The sequence below is a fragment of the Corvus kubaryi genome, unplaced genomic scaffold (genome assembly GCF_017639235.1).
Source record: "Corvus kubaryi isolate FWS band 111438036 unplaced genomic scaffold, C.kubaryi_AGA036_p1.0 137, whole genome shotgun sequence".
In the NCBI taxonomy this organism is placed as follows: domain Eukaryota; kingdom Metazoa; phylum Chordata; class Aves; order Passeriformes; family Corvidae; genus Corvus; species Corvus kubaryi.
Genome location: NW_024580671.1, coordinates 681,622 through 708,586, shown reverse-complemented (window position 1 = coordinate 708,586; position 26,965 = coordinate 681,622).

Sequence of the window (26,965 nt, the reverse complement as noted above, 5' to 3'; positions counted from 1 at the left end):
AAGTGAGACTAATCTTGTCATGTAAACCTGACAAAAATGAATATTTTGAAGGTCACCACTGAGGTCAATATCTGAAATGGATTTCAAATTCCTGTATTTCACTAGGTATCTATTTCAGCAGAAAAAGTACAGAACAAGATGCTCAAAAGTCTTGCCTAAGATTCTGTGTTAAAAGATTGACTGCTCTATTGGCTTCCCACACAATCAGGATCTGAGAAAGATAAATGATAAGGTATTACCTATAGTCCATCAGAAATCTGATAAGAAATTTCACTTTAAGTAATAATATCCTTGAATGGAAATAGAAAGTTAAAAGTTTGGATTTATTTTTTTTTGTGAAAGAGGAATCATAATTTTAAAAAATCCTTTTAAGAAGAAAAGTAACAACAAACAGAAAATCATCTCATTTTCAGCTTTTTCTTTAGCTAGACATCCCATCTTCCTAAATCCCTGAAGAGCCAGCAACATGACTCCACAGGCAGGTGTAAATTGTGTAGCTAAAAGAATGGCATCCTGACACACCATTCAGGCTGTCTGGCAAGCAGACAGGTGAGAAACCAAGCAGAGAAGCACGCATTTTGTCTTAAATACTTAATTCCTTAGCCAAGGTTGAGAGAATCAACATAGAAACACGGAATATTTTAGTCTGGCTTTTCAGACTATCTTAAGAGTAGTCTGCATGGTCAGAATGGTTTCCACTGGGGGTCTCAAAGCACTTCCCAAATGCTCTTGAACGGAGTCTTGTAATGCATCGTTTACATTGGGCAAGAAACAAACATGAGAATTGATGGAAACTTTTCCTTATGCTGGAGATGATCCAAACTGGCTTTGCTGAGCACTCCTTTCACTTCTAGTGGAAATAACATAAATTTTACAGTATTCTCTAAGAGAGAGAACCTGTTCTTAGTCTTGTTCTTCCAAAAACACAGATATATTCTGGCAAGAAAAATGGAAGCAAAGGAGAAAAGGTAGATTCTGGTATTATAAATAATTCTTACTTATGCTTAAAAATTGTTTAAACAAGAGCCAGACTCAACTTCCACAATAATTAAATAGAATACGTTTCTTTTCAGAATTGTGCTTTACCCATTGGCCTGCAAATTTGGCAAGAGTTTTACACGTCTAGTTTTATTAATAAAATTTTTAAAACATACGAGCAACTATTATAAGAGTATATAATGCTCACTTTAAAAATGTGCTGCTGTAAGTAAAAAAGTGGAGGACAGAAGCAACTCATATCCCCAGTTACCGCTGAAAATAGGAAAGTTTAAAAAAAAATGATGGAATTTAAAGCCTTCAAATGCTGTTCAGGTTCCAAATATTATTCTGTGAATATATGCCATGACTTAATACATATTCAATATGTGCTGTTTTTCTTGACCTAAAACAAAATAAACCACTATGTGTCCTCTTTTTATATGCAATATTTTCTTTTTTACTGTATGTGTGTTCATTCACTATACACCTTTATCAAGCAGTTTAGATCAAGGAATTTCAATTTTTATTGTAATTGAAACAGAAGCACCTAATGCAATTTTTAAGGTCTACGAAGTGCCAGTGAGGTGTCAAACTGAAATTAGTGTCTGGGCAAGACCTTTCTGTAATTTTCTTAAAGTGTCAAATATCAAGGTCAGATCTGATTACATCAATAATACAATGAGAGGTAAAACAACCCCTGGGGACTATTTACTCAGCTTCATGGGACCGGGCCTTTCACTAGAGATCATAAATCAGAAGAAAAATGATGATGTTTCCCACTCCAATGTGAAAGCATTTATTTACTCCTTTGAGCCTTTATTATTACACTACTCTTACAGACCTTATCATCATACAGTTACTGTGGTGCATTAGTGCCTTCAAAACAAAGGGATTTACTTTTGGATAAAGCAGATCATTATGTCTTCTGTAACTACCAGAGTTTTGAGGAAAGCTAGCAATGGCATCCCTAAGTCTTTTAGAAAGTGTTTGTATAGCTCTTGAAGATCAGTGTTGTTCTTTAACATTTTACTGCTCTTCCTTCATTATGACTGAAAAAGCTCCCATCAGTAGTCATTGACACCAGAGTAGAATTAATTTTGATAGCGTTCCCAGGCATAATGTTCAAAGTGCAAACATTATGCTACTTAGGATAATGTGGCCTTGCAATAATAAATATCCTAATACATCTTGGATTCTTATTTAAAGAAAAAACTCTTATTCAGCTATTCCAGCAGTGGAGAATAGTGCTGGAATTACATTATCAAACACAACAGCCATACAAAGTGAAAAAGAAATATATTTTAACAATCTTAATATATTTCTAAAACTGGTAGATATAGAAGATAAAAATACAGGAATACAGTTCCTTTACCATTTTAGGAGGTTTAAGACTAGAGTTTTAGGGGAATACATAATTTTTTGAGCAGTCACTTTAATCTTAGGCCTTTGGTCTCCTATTTCAAAAGAGGGAAAGAGAGATGGAAATTGTCAGAGCATGGCAGTTCACTCAGATTCCTACAGCAGGGTGGGAAGAATTGCTGCGTGGAGAAGCCTGTCTTTCTCCTCTGACTACAGGTTGCCTTGAGCAATCAGCTTATACTTGATTCCTGACATTTAGAGAGCTAAAATTAGGCAAGATAAATTCTACCTTATGTTAAATACTTCTCCATGATGACAGAAACATGAAAAAGACTGCGAGGTGGAAGATAATGGGATTATCTGCATTGCTTGTGCCAGAGATCCACTGAAGAACCTTTGGTCCTCAGCTGAGCTTCGAGTATACAATGCAGAATGCAAACACAGAACAAGAGAGCACAGCCTGCCCTAGAGAGCTTATTCATTCCTCACTGTCAAAGATACTAATAGTTCTACCAGAGCAGGAGTATCTTCCCCTGCTGGTCTGCTACAAAACTAGGATCTCAGTCATAATTCAGTAATTAAATATATAATACAAGTACATAATACATTAGAAATGAAAAAATGTTAATACATTATATTGATATCTTCTCTGATTCTAAAGGGTGCCTTAATTATTAAGCTTCCCAGAATAAAAAGTCTGGCTTCCATCACAAGTTGAAAGCATTTAACAAATGGAATGTTTTGAGAATTCAAAAGCATTTTTAAGCATCTGTATTCCTATTCTATGTGTGTCAGGTGGAGAGATAAAGTTTTCTCTTTTGCTACAGGTGGGCTTTTGTGTGAAGGCACTTCACACTTTCTCATTAGAGTATGTGGAAGCATCATTTTCTAAGAGATTTAGTTTAAAGATCCAAGGCTAAAATCAGATAAAATCCTAGGAATTTCAGGGTATATATCCCAGACCTGTTATCCATCCATCATGATTGTTTTCTTGATCCCTCAGGTTGTAGTCATATAGTTTCAGTGTCGACTGTTGCAGTGGATACAGGTCATAACAGTGGGCAAAATCTCTGCAATATTGGGTGTTTTTTCTTACAGGACAAGCCATATGATTTGTCTTTGGCCAGCTTGTTTTGTCTTTTCTGTGTGACACACACAAAATATAGATATATCAAATCCTGTTTAATATCCCATTCAAAAGGGTGGCCCTGCTAGATACACAGTCAGCTTATGACTGGCATGCCAAACTTTGCCAGGAGGATGCTGTAAGTCCTTCTGTATTGGAGACTGAGCTATATTAACTGAGACTGCGCCATATTAACTAGTCTTTAAAATTCCAATGACCTCTACAGGAACTAAAAACATTCAAGCTGCAGCATTAAGAAACAAGCAGCAGGCATTCCAAAATACATAATAGGTTACAATGCAATATTTATTTATTACTAGTTTGCTTTTTAACAAGCTTTATTACAGTGTCAAATTTTTAAACATACCTGAGTGTTGGAGTTTATCACAATTAATTCATTTATTTTCATCAAAAAAATCCTGTAGGCTACTTGCTTGTGAGGCATACTCTGTGAAGTCCAGTAGATCAAATATAGCTAGACATATGGTAAAATATAAGATGAATATTTAGGGACTAATATATAACTATAACTGTAGTTAATTAAGAGATAATGGAATTTGAAAACAATTAACCTGTTGCAGTTTCTTAGCTGATAAGTAGTGTCATAACTAAAATTTGAGAACTTCCATCAGACTTTGCTAGACACCTCAAGAGATAGATAAACCCCTTATTAAAAGGGTTTAGATAGCTATAGCAGAAAATTAAAAGCTGATGATTCATTTTGCTATTACAGAAGAAATAACATTACATTGAATTTATAAATTATTCTTTTTGTCACAGAATGTGTAATGAATCACAATTTTTGTTCATCACTTGCCTATTATTAATTTAACAGGCATAGAGATGGTGTAATATATTTTTTCCAGTTCTAGTTTTTATTAATAGAAGTCTTCCTTTTCAGGTTTAGCATAACGATCAAGAGGAATGTGGTGTTGGGGTTAAAAAGGAGCAAAGAAAATAAGCCTCCTCTAATTTCAGTTCTCCTGCTTTATATAGCAGTCTGTTTAACAGAGAAAAGGATTCTGTTCCTCACAACAGCGCACACATACACACACACACATTATGGAAGAGTGTCGTACACTGTTTTAATGAAGCCACAGACTACAACACAGGGATTGTGAAGGGGTTTTTTGGGATACAGATGCTTACCCGATTGCAGAAACATGCAGGAATATATACATTTTGTCTTTCCTCCAGCTTATATGCAAACAGTTAAAAAGGTAATTAAATGAATTTTATTACATCAGTGATTCCATAGAAAGTATTTATTTATATGTGTTTAGATATAAAATATCACCTCTCTTTCCATCAGATAACTGTACTTACTCCTGAACCTACTTTCAACATTTCTCTTTCTCTGGAGAAAACAGTACAAAAGTAAATAAAAGCAGAAGTTAATTTTCTAAATGTTCATTTTTGAAGCTATCAGTAATGTATATAAATATATATTAAAGCTCACTTGAAATATATTCCCTCTTTTTCAAGATAAAGCATCTATTATTTATGTGGCATTTCTCAAAATGAAAACAGTGCAAGTCTCAGGAGTTTTAGAGGAATTCTGCATGGCACAGATACAGTAGATATAGTGGGTCTGTGTTGAGTGGGTGTTTGGATATATCAGCAACAGAGGAGCGTCTGGCTTTGTCTGTGTTGCACAGCTATAGTACCCCCAAAGGTTTCTTTGGCTTTCAAAGGGAATCCTTGGAGTGCCTACAATGTCTGACTCCAGGAGGGCTCTCAATGACATCCTGACCACAATGTGGCTGAAGGAGGCTGGAGAAAGGAGCTGCCCTTTCAGGCCCATCAGAATATCCTTAGGCAGCCTGTGAATCACGCTCATATGGAGCGTGCCAAGTGCCCAGCAATTCCCAGTTCAGGTCTCACCTGGGAAAGAGAAAAGGGATGTCCTGCACCCACAACGTCCCATTAGATGGCTCTCTTTAAGGAATACCTGTGGTCCATTCAGCAAATCCATATATTTTTGGGCTCTTCTCACCACAAATGAATCTGCAGTCTCAGGTGACAGTCTCGTATCGTAATTGCAGAATGGTTTGGGTTGGAAGGCTTAAACATCATCTAGTTACAACCCTCTGCCATAGGCAAGGACACCTTCCACTAGACCAGACTCCTCAGAGCCCCACTGAACCTGGTCTTCAACACTTCTTGGGCTGGGCATCCAGCTGCTCTAGACAACCTGTTCCAGCATCTCACCAGCCTCGCAGTACAGAATTTCTTCCTTAATATCTAATCTAAATCTACCCTCTTTCAGTTTAAAGGACAGATCTGCATGAGATGTAGCCCAGGTCAGTCAATTATTAAGAGTGAAAAACACATCAGTAAAGCAAAGACAAATTGCACTTTCAGGGCAACCTCTTTCTGGGGTAGGTCCTAGAATCTTTGGATTCATCTATTGCTCTTGACATACAAGCAGGTTGGATATGCCCCATAGCATGTGCAGCAATGAGGTCCTCCAACACAAAATATGCCTTGTTCTTTTCTTGCATGATGCTCTCTAGGACCTTTACTTTCCCACTATCTTCCAAGCTCATTTGTGATATTTTGTGACACATACTAACTAGTGCAGTGAGTGCATTATAGGGTCTGTTGACGGTACATTTTGGGCTAAGATGGTATTTCATGTCATAGACAGTATAGAGTGGGCGAATACTATGAGTGTCTTGCTAGACATACTGTGAGGACCTGTGGTATGTCTTGATGAGAAAACCTTATGCAGTTTGGTTATGTCTGAGCTACTCCAAAAATGCCCAGGGAATTTCATGCATTGACATCAAGCATGAGCATGAAGTGCTCTTGCTGGCATGATCTTTTTGAGAGGTTGAAAAGAGTAGTGGCCTTCCAGCTTTCCCTCAGTTGCCTCAGGACTCCTGTCCCTTATCTTTTCAGCCCCAGAGTTGCTCTAAGCCCTTCTAGCCCATCCTTTTTCCGTCCATCACTGAACTCTTCCCATCTCAAAGCCTTCCTTGTCCTCTGCCCAAATATTTTCCAAACCCCTCCTGGTCCCCGCTCGCAATCCCTGACACTTCCTGGCCACAGGCACAGCTTTTGGCATTGAGGTTCCAGAGCCCCTCTTCTGCATTGTCTGCACCCTGTGGGGGTAGCTGCTGCCACACCAAGCCACCACTGTTGTAGGCGTCTGCTGGTACCCTTCAGCTCAGCTCCACTCATGTCCCTCCAGCAGCAGTTGTGCACCTCATTCTGGCAGGGATTTAAAAATACTGCTAAGAGGCATTTATAAAACATTGCCCTAGATGCATTTCAGAGGAAATGTTCAATATAAAGGCAGAAAAGAAAGCCCTCCCTGAAGGAGCACTTTCTCCTCCACCAGCCACAGAGATTTTCTGGGAGAATCTTTGAGGGTTTATTTATTTTGCTCTCTTAAAAGGATTGGCAAATGTTTTTAGGAACCTTTGGCTTTGTCTCAAAACCTTAACAAAGAGTTAAGGAGCATTACATAATTTAAAGGCAGCAAAGGCCAAGTAGGTCATCCAGTGCAACTTCTCAGCAGTGCAATCTGGCATTGTTCAATGTATTTGGTGGTGCCTTTGTCCATTCTAGATCTGATTTACAAGGGATGAGGCTTCTGACTATTTACATATTTTAATCTTTAGAAGTTTACAACATAAGAAGTGGAACACATGTGACTTTCTTTCAGATAAAGAAAGTTCTCTTTTACATCATACTAATTTCACTTATGTCAAAAGTCTCGAAAGTCAAAACACACTCACATCTCAGCAGCAACCTAAATAAAAGTGGAAAAGAGCTGCTCAGTCATTCTCTCTCTTTTCTGCTCATTCGCAGGAAAAAGAGCTCTGACTAAGCAAGACCTCTCTCTTTCTACAGTTGTCAGTGCACCTCACCTGTTTTCAACCCTGACGTCTGCTCTTCTGGATGAGTGTCTCTTTTTTTTCTCCCTTCTCTCATTTCTCTTTTCACTTTTGACCTTTAGAGTCATTTGCCAGTACCTCTTCTCAGAGGCTTTGGGGGATTTTATGAAATACTTCAGACTGTTCAGCAAAGCTGTAGGATGACTGAAATTCACAGTAAGTCTTTCTGATTTACTATAATGTGTGGAGGAACTGCTGTTCCATTGAAACAAAAGAGGATTTGGTACAGATTTCTTTGCGGTTCAAATGCCACCTTGTGTCTGCTGTTTTTCAGCTTCGCTTTTCACTTCCAACAAAATTTTGAAATCACTTATTCTGATACAAGTTATTTGATCCCAAATTTTAGAACAGCAAATAAGATGTTGACTTTTAGCACTTGTGTCAAGCAGGATTTTGTTCTAGCAGGCAACAGTACTGCAAATTTGCATGCTTAGTTATGCAGGTAAGAAAGAGCACATTGACTTAAGCAGGACTACATAGGGGCACAAATTCATTATGGATGATTTTGTGATGGTGTCATTACCACATGACAAAATGGAACAAGTAGGCTTGTATTATTGAGGAATAAATAATTTCAGAGGATTTGAATTTTGTGCAAAACCTTTATTAAGGCCATTCATAGACTTCTAGAATCATAGAATATTCTGAGTTGGAAGAAACTAACAAGGATCATCAAAATTCTACTCCTGGTACTGCACAGGGCAGCCCAAGAGTCACACCATGTCTCTGAGAGCAATGGACAAACGCTTCTTGAACTCTGTCAGGCTTGGTGCTGTGACCACTTCCCTGGGGAGCCTGTTCCAGTGCCCAACCACCCTCAGGGTGAAGAACCTTTTCCTGGTATATAAACTAAACGTCCCTGACTCCGTTTCATGCTGCTTCCTTGAGTTCTGTCACTGGCCACCACAGAGAAAAGATTGGTACCTGCCCCTCTTCTTCCTCTCTTGAGAATGTTTCAGACTGCAACAAGGTACCTCAGTATCTTCTTCTCCAGGCTGAACAGATGAAGTGACCTCAGCCACTCCTTGTATGGCTTTTTTTCAAGAATATTCATCATATTTGCAGCCCTCCTCTGGGTGCTTCTAATAGCTTTTAGTCTTGTACTGTGACACCCAAAACTGCCCCCAGCACTCGAGGTGAGGCCTCCCCAGTGCAGAGCAGAGCAGGCCAATCCCCTCCCTTGCCCGGCTGGTGATGCTGTGCCCGATGCCCCCCAGGACACCCCAGGCTGGCCCTCCTGGCTGCCAGGGCACTGCTGGCTCATGTTCAACTTGCCATTGACCAGGACCCCCAGGTCCCTTTCCACAGCCCTGCTCCAGGTTCTCATTCCCCAGTCTGTCCATACATCCAGGGATGCCACATCCCAGGTGCAGAATCTGTCATCAGCAATATTTGTGTGCAATGAAGGAAGGTAAGAACTGTACTAAAACTGGAATTGAAGTAAGAAGATGTCATAAATATTTATGCTCTCTAGTGCTTGGGGTGCCATTTGAGTTGTCAAGTCCTTTTATATGCAACCTTTCACCTGTTGTTGAAGGACATTTCTTTGCTAACATATTTTTGGAGCAAAGCATTTCTTGTTGTGATAGTAAATTACATGATTTACAATTTCATTTGTTAGGAAGTATTTACAGAGAATTTAAGTTAAGATTAACAAGATGTGGCCTCTGCCTGAATGTGAAAATGCAGTGGATATGGTATTATCTGTCATACAACAGGCTGGGACCTGACTTCTGAGTTATTTCTATCTATGTGTCCTAGATGTACTTGAAATAAATCTATTATGTAATGAGCATTCTGTCTGGTCTACCCAGACAAAACACATGCAAGTTTTGCCTCATTGTAATTTTATGTGCTCAGTTTTTAGGAGGCACTGTTTTTTTCCCATTGGGCTGAAATATTCATAAGTAAAAAAACCAAATTTGCAAAACCTGCATTTTTCCACAAATCAAACAAAGTGGAAACCTAGTAAAAGGTTCAAGCTATAAACTATTAATCAAGGTGAAAATTGGACATTATATTGCTATGAAAATAATGGTTTTGAGTCACCTTAATTGACTTAATCCTCCTGGAATTAAATAGTGAATTTCCAAGCTATGATATACTTTCTAGTAATCTGAATGCTAAGCAAGATCATTGTGATTAATGTCTATCATAATTAATGTAGAAAAAATTAATAATGACTTTTGATTTTTAGTAAAATGATGAAGATAACAGGTATCTTCTGTGATGCACTTACTCTATGTGTAAAAGAGATTAGTGTTTTATTACATGCCATTAAATTATGTGAAACTGCTATTCATTTGCTTTAGAAAGAAATATATTGTAGCTTACTGTTTATCAGGTAGTAAAAACTCATTAAATTAGATACATTTATAGAGGAAGTGTGTAGTATATGTCCTTACAGAGAAATTAAATTTTTGGACATGGAACACTTGTGATGAGATGTAGCCAGACTCAGTCTGAATTACAGTAACAAACCTTGTTAAATGAATAATAATTAATTTCATATTTTATTTTGAAAACAGGGCTTTCAAAAACTAAATAGGGAATTTTGCACTGAAAAAATATAGTAAATCATTATCCAGTATCAACAGATACATATTGATTTTTATAGTAAAACTCTTTTTTTGGAACAATATGGGAATGCATATACCAAAGGAATTTATCTTTACTTCTGAGAATATAGATGTTTGAGGCAGAGTAAGGATGACAGAAAATAAATAATGGGGGCTTGAGACTTTATAGTATAATGATCTCTCCTATTTTGTTTTTCATTTTGTTGTAATACCAAAAATTAAACATTACCAATTCTTTGTGTTTATATAAAAGTTCAGGACAGAACTTAAAGTTAGTGGCACTTGAGAGATTTGACTTTCAAATGCAGTAAATGGCAATTATTGGGACTGAAAATGTTTATCCCAAAGTTTTGTTTTAGGTTAAATCAGTACTTTTTTCTGCTGCATTTTTGTTGGATTTTGAGGGATTCTTTGATTTTTGTGTAGCTCCATATTAGTTGGTTATGAAGTAGATGATTTCCAAATTGTCTCCAAACTGCATGTACTTTGAGAGAATCATGGGGAAATTATGTTATATTTTTATGTATATTTATTTAATTCTCCTAAATATTATTCTTGATATGAAATGGATTTAGAAGATGTTTTCTGCAAAAGTGACAGATCTATAATGAATTCTAAATTCAGTATATTTCTGAATTCAAATAATGTCTGAATTTTCTCTGTTGTAATACAACAGGACTTTCATTTCTCACATGGCAGGCAGTAATTTTGAGGCTTGGTCGCCTCTCACTGCCCAGAAGTTTCGCTCCAAAATTATTTTTGCCATAAACTGGAAATTCTGAAGCTTCCTTAACAGGATGGATTTTGGGCAGCTTTATAAATGAAAGTTATCATACTGCTACAGAGAACCTGACATAGATTTTTTGTTGTTAATTTAAAAGCATCAGAAAATGCATACATCAATTTAAAAATGGAGTGAGGCAGCTGAAACCCCAAGATTCAGACTCCTGTTGACATTAGTCTGTGTACACTGACAAGTGAGGAGGAAACCAGTTCTGTAGACTGTCTCTGACTTCAAGGGAAATGTCAGTATTCAGGTTGAATATCTCGTAGCCTAATCCCAGTGTGCTTGCTCCCATGCCTTTTTCATGTAGATCCCCCACTTCCCAACACCTGAAAGCAGAAACAACTTTAAATGTCACATCCTTCCACTGTCTTCTGCTAAGAGAATAGAGATCAGTGAAAGATACCAAACAGCATTATACAAATCAACTGTTAGCAGATAGAGAGGAGATCCGTAAGGCAGGAACGTTCATATGTCTGCTTTCAGCCTGAGAGAGCATGCATGGTTGTGCTTATCTGCAAAGCCGTGGAAAAATCCTGTCCTCAGAAGTCCATCCACAATGACAGATGTGTATTTTTTTCATTTGCTTTATCTCCTTTCTTATGATTATTTTATAATGCAGGGCCTGCCAGGCTGATTCTAACTCAACAGGTCTCACATGGCCCAGCTGTCTTGAGGAAGAAGAGGGGGCTGGACTGGTTGGGGAAACTGTGGGCAGCCAGACACCATGCCTGGCATCAGTGTGCCTCTGTGACTGACATGTAGGCTCGGCTCTTCATTCCTAATTATTAATTCCTAATGAAATTTTGAAGCTCTGGGACAGGTTAAACTTTGGAAAGGTCTTGAATTTCGATTCGCTGAACAATTTTCTGGGTGAGAAAACTTCCTGGGCCATTTTCTGAAAAGTCTGCTGAAGCAAAATGCTGGAGCTCTACAGAAGAAGTGGGACACAAGGTTAGTTTCCTCCATCTAGAGTTATCATAGAAAAGTGGAACTTTTATTTTCACAAGTCCTTCTTGCTGCACTGGGAAAAACTATCAATCTCTTGGGCAATAACCTTTGACCCTTCCTTTTGTTACCTAAAAAAGAGCTGCTGTGCACTAATTTAAAAAAATGTAATTTATCCACCTCAGCTGCTCTAGTTTTTTGCAACAACTAAACAGAGCAGTTTACTTCATCCTGATTGAATCTATTTTTTTGCCTACTGGGAGCACAGATAATAAAAAGGAACCTTATTTAAAGATCACTGCAGTGGCTTGTGATAGTTGTTCAATAGATTCGGTGCTGTAGTAGTCTTTGTTTGATGGCCATGCAGGCTCCCACCAGGTCTGAACACGTTAAAAGTCTGAGGAAAGCCATTTTCCTTATTAATAGTAGAATCAATTGAACTGAACACATCGGCTCAGGCTGATAAAATAAATTATGTGTACTGAGGAGGTGGAATTTTTGGATGAAAAAAGAAATGCTAACCAGCACTGATGTTCAAGTCAGATCAGATAAGAGCATAAAGCTAGACAAGGTGATTCTTGGGTTTTTTTGTCTTTTTGGTGGTGGTGAGGTTTTCTTTCCTTTTTATTTTTAATTTTTTTTTTTGGTGCAGAGAAGAACAATATTACAGGCTACTTTCTTTGATTTATTGCCTTCTGAGACAAAAGAAATCTGAAACCTTAAAGTAGGTCTAGAGGACTAGAACTCAGGCTGAAAAGGACCATTTCTTTGTTTTATACTCCTACAAGGTCCACTGGCATATGGAACTAATTTAAAGGTTCTTCATTTCCCGAGACCCAGGATCAAGAAAGGCTGCATGTACTGCAAGATGCAACTGACTTCATTGACCGCAGAAGTGTAATCTCCAAAGTCCAGCTCCTCATGATAAAATAATTTTTGATGCCACACATATTTGTCCCATTTGGCTAAGTCCCCTTTTTTGGAAAGTCCCCTTTCCAGTACTCACAACAATTTGGTGTTTTAACATGTACTGAGACTTGGAGGCATTTAACTACTGATTTTACTATTAAATCTAAAATAAACTTTCTTTTTTCATCATTAAATACTTAGAATTCCTATAAACAACACATGAAGGATATTTAAGTATTCAAGTATTTTTTACTCCATTTCTCATCTGTAAATATGTAGTATAGCAAACACAGTTTTATGACTTTGCTCCACACCACATCAATGTCAGAATGTTTGTTTCTCCACTAACAGGCACAAATATCTTCAAAGTTTAATTTTAGATAACAGCATCAATAACAATACAGCCTTTGTTTACTGAAAAGTTGCAAAGTTTTTTTCCATTAATGGTAAAAAAATGTGGGTTATCCCACTTTGTTATTTGCAGTGACCATGCATTTTAGATAATTTGTATCACTTTACAGAAAGTGGGATTTCTTTTCCAGGAATCCCGCTCTTTAGTCTTTGAAGACAGTGACAGCACTGCCAGTGACTTTACTGAAATTAGAATGCAAACGTTCAACCTCCATGTAATCTGTTCCAAATAGTTTTATTTTGTTTGTATTCTATTCTATTGCCTTTGCTTTGTAATTATTGTTTTCTGGACTCTGAAGATCAGTCTTTCAGTAAGCTATTTAGTAGACCACTGGATTTTCTTAATCTCCAAGATTCTTTTATTGGTCTTTTTTTTACGTGGAAAGAGCTTTTCAGCCGTATTCTATTGAAAAATTTCTTAGGTGTCATAATAGTTGTAGAAGTAAAAATCCAGCTAATGGCGAGTATGCTCCAATCCGGTCAGAAAGAAGAAAAGATTGAACCATGCTATTCTGAGCTGTTTTCATATAAACCCTAAATGATCCTTGCTACACAGATCACATGCAAGGTTTTTTATATCTGAAGGAAATCAGATTATAATTTTGCCCACTTAAATGTAAAATATTGACACACTAATCTCTTATCCATCCTCTCCCCAGAACAGGAATAGCTGTATTCAGTTAGATTCTCCTCATTTTATTAGTTTTGAATGTGAAAGTCTTTCTTTCATCAATAAAACAAAAAATGGTCGTGATTTCATCATTGCTAATTGATTATCAGTGTAAAATCACATAATCACTGAGACAAAACAACAAGGCTCCTAGGTGCAAAATATCCCTGAATCATCTTAGCTTATTTTGGGAATTCTATAGAAACAAGTTCACAGCTCTGAGTTATATCTCCTGATTTCTGTGGTGCTTCTCAACCTGTGCTGTGAGCACTATTGAAACTGCCCACACAAGCATGCAGGGAACTTTCCAGGACCTTCAGGTCAAGGCTAATCCATTTCCCTGGAGTATTACAAAAAATTTTTCTTCTCTGGGGGGAAATAAATTTTCAAAAAATCTGAGAATGAGGGACCATAATTTGTAGCAGTGGTAGAAAGAGCAACTTATAAGACTTGGTACGTATTTTAAGGACTGCAGTGATTATGTAGTTTGACTCTGAGAAATTGAAGGCCCACAGCCTCAGGCAAGGAAGGATTTGCTCACTGTACAGCAACATGCTTTTAGGTACGCTGTGACATTAGCAAGTCCTCCTAAAAAAACTCAAAATGTAGTATTAAAGAGAACCAATTTATCTGCCATAAATCAAACAGCAGAGGCAACAACACAGCAAATAGTAAATAATGATTTTATTAGTCCCAAATTAAACCACAGCTAATTATTTTCTTTAGATTTGCTGGGATTTATATCTTTGTTTCTATGGCAAACTATCTGGCTAAATGGAATGAAGTTACTAAGAAATGCCTTGCATGATCGTCTCTCATACATTAACTCCCCCACAACATGCATATATCTCACTAACTGGTGTGTGTGCAGAGAATAAGAGCACAGTGTTCTTGTACTTCATCGTAGACTACAGACTGGCCTCTAAATCCCAGGATGCCTTCTACATCCCTTTCAATAGCCAGGAGTTACATTTGCCATCCAACTCCAACCTAGGTGCATCTTGCAATTAAATTTATCAGAATTAATATTGTCAACTATCAGAGACAAGCAAGTTTGCCTGGTTTTTTATCTCTCAGCCTGAGAGATAAAATGCCCTAAAAGATACAATCATTTTTTAAAAAGATGTCAAAGACTTGTTTATAGACAATGAGATTAACTTGATTTAACATCAGTTCTTCAGTTAATACAAAAGATTAGCATTTGCTAACCATAGTTTACTATGTTTGATAAACTCTCTAAAGAAAATGGGTGTTCTTGGGACCCAGTAATTTACAATAAGTTGCTGTCAGTCCTAGAAATAATGGCAAGATAGGAAATAATGAATTCTGCATTATCTGTTCATGATTTTGCAACAGATTAGAGAATAAAACTATCTTTAGAAGCAGTAATATTAACAGCAATAACAATAATGACTAAAAGAACAATATGATTACTGGAGATTATAGGTAAGATCTTTTGGAATATTTTAGCACCTTTAGAATGGAAAGAACTCTTCTAATATATACACCTGTGAAATACAATAGAGGTTATCAGTGCCTGCCAGTGGTTAGTAGTTTGATGTCAAAAACTTTAGTGGGAAAGCATTGCAGTCAATAATTGTTGTCAATTCACCTCATTCCATTGATGTCAGCAGAGTTGGAATTTGATTGACCACATTCAAATCTGTCCCTTACTATTCACAAATCGTATATGGAAAACATTTGATCAACTGTAATTACTCATAGCTGACTGCAGGATTGTGGGTGGTGGCAGGCTGGGAATTCTGCTGAGTCTGAATTTTCATACACAGGTGCATAAATCTACACAGGAATCTGTATGCTCACCCTATGGGAAAAAAAGGATTTTTTTTAAAATGAAAAAAATCCCCAATGAAACACAAAAGTGGAAATGCATGACATAGCAGGGATTTCTTTGAAGCAAATCTCAAGCTCGTGATTTGGTGAGTAATTTAGACAACTCTGGTAAAACAGAGAACCCAAGAAGCATATATTACAGAATTCAGCCACTGTAAACCAACGGGAAACAGCTGAATATATTTAAAATCAAAGCACAAAGCAGCTCAAAACAGTAGCTGTGTTTGAATCACTACACAAAAAATTCAGGGAAAAAGGTATTCTTAAAGAGTGCCAGCAGCTGACAAGACAATACAGGACTATGATAAGAACATAACTACTTGGCGTTATTCTTGTCATGAAATAGCATTTGCATGGAGACAATTTATGTTTTGTTTTAAAAGCATGCTAAACAAGATAAAATATATGTTGGAGCTACTTGTCTGATTCTGAGGAAATTACTCCCAAGAGTTATCTAGTATTTTGTCTCAGATTTTCTTGTTGTTATTTCCTGGTAGTCTTATCTGGTCTACATGTTTTTATCAGAAGCTCCAGAATGTGTTCAAAATACATATATAAAAAATAAACTTGAGGATATTCACAGATAATTTTTTTTCTGTTTCCTTCTCTTTCAGCTAAAGGCTGAAGAGTGCTAATAAATCTTATTCTTTAGCTGTAGAAAAATGGAAATTAGAGTAGATCCGTCTGGAAATACTGCTTTTCAGTTCATTTCACTCTCATTCAATAATCATCAGTACCAAGAAGCACAGGGCTGTCAATTACCTTTAATTTGCTTTAAAAACTTAGAAAAAAAGTAATTTTATTCCCCCTGGGTATAAATAAATGAAGGAAAGCAAAGAGCACATGAATTTGACTGGTCACAGAAGGTTCATTAGATTTATTCATCAGTTTCTAGTGAATACTTATTCAACTCAGAAGTTCAGAGGATTCAAAGCAGCCAAGAACAGTGAAAAGTGCAAGGAAAAGTGTTCTCCTGGATCAGAGTTGGGAAGCTGGTTGTCCCTATTCTGTTGCTGGCTTTCATCATGACTGAAAAAAACATTGGACATTTCTGATCCTCACATGAGAAATGTTTTAGCAGATCTAGAAAGGGATGCAGAACAATGGAGAGCAAGTGTTTTACATAAATTATGCAAATATTGATTAAGAAGGATGATTAAGAGAAGGAATATTAAAAGAAAGAATGAAAAGAAATCAAACTGTAAGGAAAATAATTAAAAATATGCTATCGTGATGCATGCCACAGCCTTGCAAGATAAATGATACAAATCTTCTTTACAAAATAGGATGATAAATAGAAGTACAGTAAATAACCCAGCATTGTAAACAGTGCAAACAAGCAGTAAAAGCAGCTCAGTGTAAATTAAGGACAACTCCTGAGCTGTCAGCAGTTATATAAGTGTAAAATCAGCACAAATGAGGTCAGACCAGGGTCTGGGAATGTTAATGTATTTGAACTGGAATGTTAATGCATCTGAACAGGAGTGCCAGGTACAACTTTACAATGGAGTGTCTGGAATTAATATTCAGTACTCTTCCCCTCTAATAGACTTTGGTACTGCGGGAAATACAAGAAGCACAAAAGAGGAAATCCCATTCATCTGCCAAAACCACAATCAGCAAAGCAAACTATGAGCTGATAAGCAGCTGGTTTTCATTCTGTGTAATAGGAGCAGAAAGAGAAATATGGAGATTGGAAGGCTGCAAATGAGGTTGTTTCACTTCCTGTTCAACGCTCTAATGTCCCAAGGAACAAACAGCACCTGAGTTTTGGGTGTCCTCCTCTGGCATGGATTCACTTTTGCTGTTTCAAAGGCCTCCAGCACTCACTTGTATCCCACAAGTGAGTGCTGACATGAGTCATGTATGCAGCAAGAAATCAGTCATTCAAAAATGAAGAACAATAATTTAAAGAAAGACTGCTGCTAAAGTCACACAGCCAGTAGGAAAACAAAACCAACTAAACCTCCCCCACCCCAAAGACAGCAGCCAAACAGCAGATGATGACAAGTTTTGATTTGAGAGGAGCACAAAACAAAGAAGATGAGAAAGAAAAAGGGTTAGCCTGCATCATTTAGGATGGGGATGATTCAGTGGGGGGGCCAGGCCATCATAAGCTGAAGTAAGATCAGAGGGGACTTGTCTGGTTGTCTTTTTTGACTATTTTTTTAGGCCTGAAGCATTTTGCAGGGAATATTATGAATTGTAATTTCAGATGTTTGTTTCACAGCATCTTAGCTTTTTACATTCCACAGTTCTGTGCAAAGATACCATTCTGAAGAAACTTGTATTGTGCCACCAGCTTAGCAAACGTGAAGATTATTAAAAGTAAATCAAAAACACACACACACAAACGAGAAGTGACCCTCTTCTCCATTTCTTTAAAAGATGCTGCTGAAGTGATTGTGAGTAGTTGCTGAGTCCCCTTTTCTGGCTACATACATTTCTCATAAAGTAGCAAGAAGTGCCAGATTAAAGAAAAGCAAACACTGAAGGGATACCACACATTCAAACCTACATTTGACCTTGCCTTTTGCTAATATGAGAAAAATCATTCCTGTAACCAGCAGGATGTTGAAGGCCTTGAAATTAATCAGATCCCTGCCTCAAGGTATTTAACTCAAGTAGCTCTCTTAGTTGGGGCAATGTAAGTCAGATGCCTGTTTGACTGTGCTGGGGAGGGAGGACTGTCTGTTCTGGCACAGCACCAGGCAAGCAGTTGCCTTAAGCTTAGCAAAGCCCCTTCCAGCACAGAGAAGTGGCAAAGATGTAAAATGCTCCTCTCCAAGCCATCATCATGCTATTCTTATCTGCTCCTTAATGAATCCCAGCTGAAGGGCTATTAAACAGAGGAAGACTGTTTCTTTTGAGCTGAGAAGGCTCGACCTCCCACGTTGCAGAGAAGGACATTTATCTGCTTCCATAGCTGGCCGGCTGTGAGGTGTATGGTTGTTCTGCCCACACACTGCTGTGTGCTTCTCCAGCTGGGAGCAGCAGCAGCCATTCTCACATGATGTTTTCTGGAGATGGTATCAGAGAATCACTGGGTTCCATCCTGAAAAGGGACAAAAGCCACTGCTGGTCTCTATAAATTCTGCTGCTGGGGTGTGGCATGGCATTTCCCAGCTGGAGATGCCTCTACTGCTGATGGGGATTGTCTGAGATGCCAAATATGTACTGAAAGACTTGTTCTTCCCATAACTAAAAGCCCCGCTTCTATGGTTTTTGTTTGCAGTTTATTGGGGTTTTTTTCCCTGAGCACTGTACACTCACATGCATCGCTCATGAGAGGGCAATCCTTGTTATGCTCTTGCAGCTGTAAAGGAGTTTTCAGAGCAGCTAATGAATTGTCTTGTTCCTCAGCGGAACAATTATATCCATATTTAGACAGTAAACCACATTAACTTCTAAAAATTCAGAACTACAGACAAGGAAAAGCAACACAGTATGTTATCACCTGAAAAAGGCAAAATGAGGCATAAAGATATCAGTGGGGAGAGCTCCACCATTTCAGAAATCCAGGCCTTTGTGGAAGGGGAGTCAAAATAGGTGAAGAAGCAATACAGAACAGTGTGGAAGTTATCAGCAGATTTTTTGTTTTTCTGAATAAGTTTCTTTGGAGCAGACAGGGCTAACAAAATATCTTCAGAAGATACAGGCAAAGTGGGCATATGATGGAGAGAACTTGGCATCATAACTAGGTTATTTTAAATTGCTTTAGTATTTGAAAAGCCAAACTGGAGCACGTTTTCTGGTTCTGCATGCCAGATAAATGTCCTGTTGAAGGGGAATACGTGCATAGATCATCTGATGGAGATGGAGTTAACTCTCTGATGGAGAGAGTTAATTTATTCTGATCTGACAGCATTTACAGTGGGGCTGCACCTTGAGAGAACAGAAGCAAAGGTTCATTTTCTGTCTAACAGGAGGACATTAAATGGTCCTATGCCATTTAGTATGATTTGATCCTTTGATCTGTGTATGGCTTTGTCTATCCTGTGTTAATTTACTTAAGTGTTTGCAAGGAGGGTCCAAGGGGAAAAGCTTCCATTAGAGTTACAGAACTGCTGAGTTGTCTGACAATAATTCTATTTCAAATTCATTTATTTAATTACAGAGAAGGTGGGGTGGAGGAGTGACTTTTTCTTTACTTGATGTGGATAGGATAAACAGTCGAATGGAAATACGTGCATTGATGACTGGAATTGCTAAAAGCTCATCCCTTAGCAAAGTTGACCCACTGTAATGTTACATGGGTTACTATTTAGGCCTCCTTCCTATGCCTGGCACACTCATTCCTGCTCTAGACCAAAACCAGGAGAATTCACACGTGAACATGGAAGTACAAAATCAGAAAAAGCCATAATGAAAGCTTCACCTGCATTTTTATTTCAGTGTGTCTGAGGGCTCCCAAGGGGATGATTTATTTGAGTCAGTATTTCATTCCCCAGGAATATTTTCTATCCTCCTTGCAGAGGCTGCAGAGATGACAGCAGTGATGCTGGTTACTAAGATTCACTTACACAGTGCACTGACATTGCACCAAAATGATCAACAGGCTTTTCACTTGAGCAACAGTCTCCTGGGGACAGATTTCAGTCACTATTAACCTAAGCTGTGTTCAAATCATTCCCATGGAGATAAAAAACTTCATGTCCTGTTACCAATTCTTCAAGTCACCGGCTCCTCCGTTTTATTGAATAAAGTAGCACTGACTGGATATGAGTTGTGGTTATTGGGGGTTTTGTGTTTTGGTGGGGGGTTTTTTGGCATTTCCACCCCCCTCCCCCCCCCTTTAAAGCAGAAAAAAGAAGAGGAGAAATGCTAAAAGTTTGATGTTGATAGCCTGTCTGGGCAGACCAGTTGTGAACTGTATCTTCACATTTCCATGTTATTCCTTGTAACAAGGAATATTGTGTAGCCATTTCTGGCTGGGGTTGTTCTAAATATGAAACCCGAAGGAGAAGATACCTTTGTGTAAGGTGTACAGATATATTAGAACATGATGAATATCCTACTACATGCCAGCATTTTAAATCTAATAATGCCTGAAAAATGCAGAAAAATTCATAATAAGAAATTCTACTAACTTTAGTTTTTTCTATCAGGATGTAATATAAGTTATAAATTGTTTTTCAAAATATGCTGCTTTTTAAGTGATAGCCTGTCTTAAAAAAAAAAATCTTCATTTGCATTAGTTGTTAAAAGTTGAAGAATTTTTTAATTTTAAATTTTAACTGAATTTAGATTTTAAATGAAATTGTTTTGTTGTCTGTTTACTACACCAGTAAGTGGAAATTAATGTTTGCATGCATTAACTTCAAATAATGGAAATTCTGTAAATATTTAACTTAAAATTTTAAAAACACTTATTTATAATTAGTTTACTTTGGTAAAACTTAACCACATCATGACCTGAGTAAAAGATGAAACCTGTGTTAAAGGATTGCTAAATTAAATAAATGAAAACATTAATTGAAGAAGTAGTAACCTCTCTTAAAGCATTTGTCCAGCTATAGATAAGAAATATAATCTCTTCCAGATTATTTAGAAAATATCAGTTTGCACTTCACATATATGCCTTGCTTTCATGGATTCCAAGGTTATAAGACCCTTTATGTCCTTCAGGAACAGCATCCATTAATCTTGTATGCCATTAGGTTTGTCTTGAAGACTTTGAAGTGTATTTTCCACATCTGGTTGTGTGGAAGGTCAGGATGTTCCCAGCTTTACTTAACTACAACCAGACTCTTTTTCCAAACCATCTCACTTTTATGTTGTCTGTCATTTTGCATCACTCGCAAAACCATATTAAAACTAAAATCGCAATGCAGTTGGTAATTTTAATTACATATTAAATTAAAATGCAACAATAAGACAGTTCATTTCTATATTGTTCCTCACAATAGCCATAGACTATTTTATAATTCAATCAATATTGCTATGTGTAATAAGTGGAAATTACTTCAAATTTTAATGCACAAATATGCATCGCTTTAGGAAATTTACATAGTGAACATCAAACAGCTTTGACTCAAATAGCTTTTAATGACAGATAAATAAATCAAATATGGACAAATCAGAGGTAATTTAAGACATGTACTTGGCCAGAGTACCAAGCAGAGTTTGAAGACAGGATACAGAAGTGGTGGATCCATGTTAGCCTTCGCCAGTGAATCCGCAGTAGAGACCTCAGCCCTCACCCATGCCATCCCATTTTAAATGGGGAAAGTCTCTCTAATAAAAATCATTATACCATTGGAGTCAGTGGAAAAAATTCCAACATTTCATCTGCAATGGCTTTTCACCTCTGTTCTTATATAGTAACAAGAGGGTTTTATATTTGGCTATATTAAAATTCATATATGACATACTAATGAAATCTAAATGCCAGATAGTGAAAAGTGGCTCATTTGCTCCTTTGGTTAATCTTTGGTTAAGATTTGCTTTTTGTCTCCATGTCTCTCCAACTCCTTTCTTTCTTCCCCTCTTTCTAAATAAAGTACATAGATGCTAGTTGTAATTTGGGGAAAATAATTTTTCGGAAATTCCTCATTTCCCATAAGAAATCATCGCAGGCACTTCAGCTCTTGCAGGGAGGTTAAGTGGACATTTACAATCAGCCATTTATTTGCTCCAGCTCTTTTAAATTGTTCTTTTAGAAGGTGCTCACAACATGCTTCTCTGACTGTTTAGAACTGCATTGCTAAAACAAGATTTTTCTCTCCAGCATCTCCAATATCTCCAGCAGTTGCCTCTAATGACTTTACATGACATAGTTTCTCTCATATTTCTTTTTCCATGGTCTAATACATCTTTCCTCACAACTCAAGGCTTCTGCCATCTATTCCAAATGAAATATTTTATCCTGAAGCTTTTGTTTGTTCTATTTTTTCTTTTAACTCTTTATATTTCATTTTATTTATAAATTTATTTCATATCAATTGTAATGGTAAATATCCAAAGCCTTTATATGCTATCTTTGCATCTCAGTGTCTCAAAAATATATTAAGGTTTACCGAACCCATGTACAAACTATTTGTAGGAGTTATTCATTCACTGCATAAAAGTAGGGTGAAATAAAGAAGCCTTGAACAGCACCTTTCAGCATTATGAAATGATTTAAGACAAAAAATGGGGAATGTCATATCAACTGAGTCCATGGAGGAATGCAGAAAGGCAAAATGCTGTTAACCTAGTTATGGTTTGAGATAGAGACTAACATGGATTATAGTATTTTCCATAGGGATGTAAAATAGCAGTGACTCATAACTCTCCCAAAGCTACATAAGACCTTTTCTTTCCAGACTTACTGCACCAATCACATGCTAATAATATTTGCTGAGGAAAATTTCTAGATATGAATTTGTGCATGAGGATAATGAAATTTAGTGTATTTAAAGTATTGTAGACTCTGTGTATTAAAATGTTCTGTCATGCACAAAACAATATTTTTAATAAATTCTTCACAAATGTCTAGGATTAAGGGAGGCAGCTTTAGCAGGGACATCTTTAGCCCTTAGCAGAAAGCGAGGAAGTTGACTCTCTGAAAAAAAAGCATGCAGCAGAAATTGATTAGTGCCTTCTGGAAAACTTCTTTGGGTTAGAGAGAAGTGAACTCCAATGCACAGACAGTCCCCAGAGAAAGATAAAAACAGCTCTGGGACAAGTTGCGGCTGTTGGATGCAGTGACTGAGCTGCAGGTCTCATAGGAAAGCAGGAGAATAAATGAAAGACAGGGCAGGAAGGTGGCAACAAGGCATATCCCTAAACTCACACCAACAAGCCCTTGTTCATGGGAAGTGGACACTGGCTGGCGTGGTACCCAGGGTTTCGTTCTGCCTGTACCGTGGCTGTGCTCCTTCATTTAGTCATGTGTGAAATACCTACCTGAAACTCAACCTCTTAAATCCACCTTATGATCTATCTTTAAATCATCTGAGCATTCTACATACTGGAGACCTTCCATCAGCTTTGCACACGCAGCATTTCTGCGAGCACAGTCTGAACTGAAGCTTAATGGGATGACAAACTAAAGCAGTCCATGTGTGTTCAGGAAATGCTGCACTTTGGATCATGAAAATGGAAGCCCTCAGTCTCCCATCTATAACAACTCCACCATCTGTGACAGATCGTTCACACGCGGGCTCACAGCAATGCTGGGGCAGAAGAGACAATGCATTTATGTATTAACTTTTCATGAATCATCTACTGAGCTGTGCAAAATGTTGCACTCAAGTCTACTGGAATCAGATTTGGATTTTCTTATGATCATTAAACTCTGATCATGTTATCAAAAGCCCTACCATCTTGTCTGAACTGGAAAGCCAGTGAATCTCCATCTAGAGACACACCAGAGGAAGGTGGCAGACAGCTTCTATGTTCCAGTGCAGACACCTTGGAGGCTACAAGGAGGTTTGTTCCTCAGTATTTAGGACATATTAAGCTACAGAGGAAAAAGATCACCCCAAATATACAGGTTCTCAAAATTTCAGGCATCTGAAAGTATATTTTCACAGGCTTATGCTTTTATCACCCCCCGATATCTGTCTCCATTGGGTGCCCAATAACTCTCTCCCTCAAAATGCAATGTACAATTCTTCCCTCAGCACTTTCACACAGCTGCCATTCCTTTAAATCAACCTGTCAGAGAAACATTTCCTGGTTGCCTCTCCAAATGCAGGTTCCTCTCTCCCTTCTCACTAAATCATCCTGGCTTAATGCCCAGAATGGGCAATGTTCAGTTCTGGACAAATGACAATTCTTCTTTACAGATGAAAATGTTTCTGTGTTTAGCATTTTCTTTCCCAGACACAGAAAATTAGGAACAAGAGTTTTATGCATTTGTAGAAGTTGTTTCTGTTTCCTAATATTGCGAAGTCCTAAAGGGTGTCTGGTTATCAGATTTCAAAGTTTTATCATTTTTCTGAACAAAAGAGTAAATTATTTTGTAAGTTGGCTTGCATTTATCCAATTTAATTTGTCTTCCATTCTGAGGCATGTTGTCAAAGAGAGGAAACGAGAATGAATAAGAGTGGAGTAAAAGGAGAATAGGAACCATCTGAAACAAAGTTTCAATAAGATGGCCAAAAAAGGCAAGGGAAATGTTGCATGGAAAAGAGCAAAGGCATAGAGATCTAGAAAATGGTGTTGTGGCTGGGAGAAGGAAGCTGTATCTACTTGACATAAGGAGAGAGAGTAAGACTCGAAGTATATAGGGTAGTAAAAGAAATATTAAGGTTCTAGGGCGTATTATTATGAACTTTGTGACTATGAGTCTTTTCTGAGGTTGAAAATTAAAAAAAAACTAATTTGGATTTGCTTAGCCACTTCATGGCAGTCCCTTCTTAAAATCATATATTGGTATGAAGGAGTTGTCCTTGAAGTGGGAATTACCACCTGATACATTTAAGAAATTCCTAGATTTTACTCCAATGTTCATACTTCTAATTATGGGCTTTTTTGATGCTGTCTCCAGAATATTCTCTTCATTTTCCTACAAATCTGTCTATAAAGGGACATTTTGTCAGTGCTGTCACTGAACTAGGCTTGAGAGTTAGCTCTCTCTCAGCACCACCAGCTTCAGTCAGACATGGAGTCTTCCTTATTCACCACTTTCTGGCCACAGTGTGTCAGAACAAACCCTTATTATTGTCTCGATGTTCATAAAGAATACACAGTGACACATTCTATGACATCTTCTTATGATTCCTTCTGGGGTGGCTTCAGAAGAACTGGTCTTCACCCAGAAGTGTGCTTGGGTAACTGCGTGGAAGAACCACCTTGCGCCCAGGGAATCTGTCGATAAAACATCGTCCAAAAAGACTCCTGGGCATGGCTGCTTCCTTCTCTGCTCACCCATCCATAGACAGCAAATGGCTGCAGCCTGCCAAGTGCTCACAGGCTCGCTCACATGAACAGTGAGTTCTCTCTTGTGCCTGTTAAAAGCTCCTTTCACTGGCTGCAACACATGATTGCAGTAACCAGGCGATTCACTGCAAATAACAACACCGGCAAACACTTGTCTTTACTTCCACTTTCTTCTGGGTGTTCTTTGTGGTTACCAGCACACAAATAGCAAGCACAGCCCTTACTTTCCTCTAAGTGTTTTAAAGACATAGTTTAATTGAAGACTACACAAAAGTGTTACATAAAGCAGTATAAAAACGTAATGCTAAGATGCAGCACTGCCTGCTGGTGACAGCGCTGTCTTTGGGCATAATGATGCATTTGTATGGATACTTACTGAATTACATTAAATCAACTAAAGATTGCCAAAAGAAACATTAAAGGAATAACATTGTTATGCACTTTTGTGAGCTAGGCTTATTAAGCAATTTTGTATGTATGCAGCAAACTGTTTAGAAGATCTATACTGTAATTCTGCCAGCAGAAAAAGTCTTGGACTTCTGATTTTCAATGAGAAAAGTCACATGGAGAGTGCATAGTTTCCAAAATACAGAAGTGAATGAAATGCAAACAAATCCTATTTTGAAGTCTTGTAATATCCTCTCCAAATTTATAACTGTTATACAATAAACCATGGCAAAAGTGTTTATTTGACCACCCTAGGGTTCTTTCTGGCAAATAAGATGAGAGTGGGAGCCATCACTGGGGGATTCTCTATATCTTTTGCTTTAAAATAAAAATCTTAGTTCTGCACCTTCCATGCAGATCATAACTTCTCAACAAAAATAAGGTGCTTCATTTGCTCATTTTTTACTGGTGAATTTCTTTGCTGCTTCTACCTACTAAGCACACCAATTCCCAGATCATGTAATATTCAGAAAAGAAAGCAGTGTTAATGAAAGTTATCAAGGACTTGGAATAAGCATGCGTTATGGGACTTTCAATTATGAGGAGAATAAGAAAGATGAGTTCTCAAACACTCTGTCTCTATGGTCTTGGCAGCATCAGGATCCCAAAATTAACTCTTGAGAGTTCAGCCAAAAACATACATGAATGTATATAAGAAAGCTGGGCTGGCAAAGAATAGATGAAATATTATCATCTTACTGTTAAAGTCTGTATTTCACAGATACTGTATTCATACAGATATGTATTTCACACATTTTTACTACAGTCTAAATAATTATTTGGATCCAAATTTTACCCCAACACGTTATTCTAGAATATGAGGTTTTGTGACCAAGGGATGTTCTATTGTAGCTCAAGGGAAAACATCGTACAAAAACGTCATACAATAGTTTTATTGAAGTCAACAGCAAAACTTGAATTAATTTTCACAGCATTGTATTTTATTTTTGTGGCTTTAGCAAAAAACACAGAAAAAGAGGGAGGTGGAGAAGGAGGTGAAAATTTTTATGAGAAAAGAAAAGAAAAGAAAAGAAAAGAAAAGAAAAAAGAAAAGAAAAGAGAAGAAAAGAGAAAAAAGAAGAAAAGAAAAGAAAAGAAAAGAAAAGAAAAGAAAAGAAAAGAAAA